Source organism: Pristiophorus japonicus, chromosome 1, assembly GCF_044704955.1.
Source record: "Pristiophorus japonicus isolate sPriJap1 chromosome 1, sPriJap1.hap1, whole genome shotgun sequence".
NCBI lineage: Eukaryota > Metazoa > Chordata > Chondrichthyes > Pristiophoridae > Pristiophorus > Pristiophorus japonicus.
This window is the reverse complement of record NC_091977.1, coordinates 351,847,791-351,849,567: the sequence shown is the minus strand read 5'-3', so window position 1 is coordinate 351,849,567 and position 1,777 is coordinate 351,847,791. Positions and strand designations below refer to the sequence as shown.

The 1,777-nt window shown below is 66.2% G+C and overlaps 1 protein-coding gene across 2 annotated transcripts in view; it reads left to right on the top strand.

The window, feature by feature from the left end:
• Window positions 1-244: 244 nt before the first annotated feature.
• The window catches only part of LOC139273536 (activin receptor type-1), a 98,821-nt gene continuing 97,288 nt past the window's right edge, over window positions 245-1,777 (top strand). Inside the window, exon 1 of one of the 2 annotated variants that reach the window (XM_070890497.1) lies at window positions 245-353. The gene's annotated coding sequence lies outside the window, so the exon portion shown is untranslated. The remainder of the gene's footprint in view (window positions 354-1,777) is intronic. The other variant, XM_070890489.1, reaches the window with a different exon arrangement.

The following is a 1,777-nucleotide window of genomic DNA, read 5'->3' as shown; positions in this document are numbered from 1 at the left end:
CTGGGACCCTGTGTGCACACATACCCTGAGGCTGGGACCCTGTGTGCACACATACCCTGAGGCTGGGACCCTGCACACACACACACTAAAGCTGGGACCCTGTGCACACACATACACCCTGAGGTTGGGACCCTGTGCACACATACACCTTGAGGCTTGGACCCTGTGCGCACACACACCCTGAGACACAAATACTCTAAACTCCAGACCGTGTTCAGATTGTGTTACGGTCTGACGTAATGTGCGTGTGTTACGCGGTGACGCACTGTGCGGCCCCAAAGTTTGGGCTGGAGCCGGAGAAAAAGGATCGATCGGCGGATCAGGGAGTCTCGGCTCCGCCGCGCCTCACGAAGGTAAAGACTTGGGGGAGGGAAATGACTGAACCCGCGGATCATTCACACAAAGGGCCGGCTCGGCTCCGAGCGGCCACAACACCCGGCCTAATCCGGGAGCTGCCTCATTCAGCACAGCGGTGTGGGTGTGTGTGCGTGTGTGTAGAGAAAGATTAAGGGTTGGGGTGGGTGTGGGGGGGAAGAGAGAGAGAGATTTGGGGGGGGGGGGTATGGGGATAGAGAGAGACTGGGGGGGGCGTGTGGGGGGAGAGAGAGTCTTTGGGGGGGAGTGTGGGGGGAGAGAGAGACTTTTGGGGGGGTGTGGGGGGAGAGAGAGACTTTGGGGGGGGTGTGGGGGGAGAGAGAGACTTTGGGGGGGGTGTGGGGGGAGAGAGACATGGGGGGGGTGGAGAGAGAGACTTGGGGTGGAAAGAGAGGGTGTGGGAGGAGGGGGGTTGGGGTGGGGAGAGAGAGACTTGGGGGGGTGTGGGGAGAGACTTGGGGGGGGGGTGTGGGGAGAGAGAGACTTGGGGGAGGGGGGTGTGGGGGGAGAGAGAGACTTGGGGGAGGGGTGGGTTGTAAGGGGAGAGAGACTTGGGGGGGGGGGGGGGGAAGAGAGAGACTTGGGGGGGGGGGTGGTGGGGGGAGAGGGGTGGAGGTGTAAGGGGAGAGAGACTGGGGGGGGTGTGGGGGAGAGAGAGACTTGCGGGGGGGTGGAGGTGTAAGGGGAGAGAGACTGGGGGGGGTGTGGGGGAGAGGGAGACGGGGGGGTGGTGGTGTGGGGGGAAAGAGAGACGTGGGGAGAGAGAGACTTGGTGGGGGGGGCGGGAGACGGAGGGGGGGGGAGAGGGGGCGGAGAGAGAGACTTGGGGGGGGGGGGGGGGGGGAGAGGGGGCGGAGAGAGAGACTTGGGGGGGGGGGTGGGGAGAGAGAGACTTGGGGGGGGGGGGGTGGGGAGAGAGAGACTTGGGGGGGGGGTGTGGGGAGAGAGAGACTTGGGGGGGGGTGTGGGGGGAGAGAGAGACTTGGGGGAGGGGTGGGGTGTAAGGGGAGAGAGACTTGGGGGGGGGGGGTGGAGAGAGAGACTTGGGGGGGTGGTGGTGGGGGGGGGGGAGAGAGAGACTTGCGGGGGGGTGGAGTGTAAGGGGAGAGAGACTGGGGGGGTGACGGGGGGAGGGTGGTGTGGGGGGAGAGAGAGACGTGGGGGAGAGAGAGAGACTTGGTGGGGGGGGCGGAAGACGGGGGGGGGGGGAGGGGGCGGAGAGAGAGACTTGGGGGGGGGCGGGAGACGGGGGGGGGAGGGGGCGGAGAGAGAGACTTGGGGGGGGGGGGGTGGTGGGGGGAGAGAGGGGTGGAGGTGTAAGGGGAGAGAGACTGGGGGGGGGTGTGGGGGAGAGAGAGACTTGCGGGGGGGTGGAGGTGTAAGGGGAGAGAGACTGGGGGGG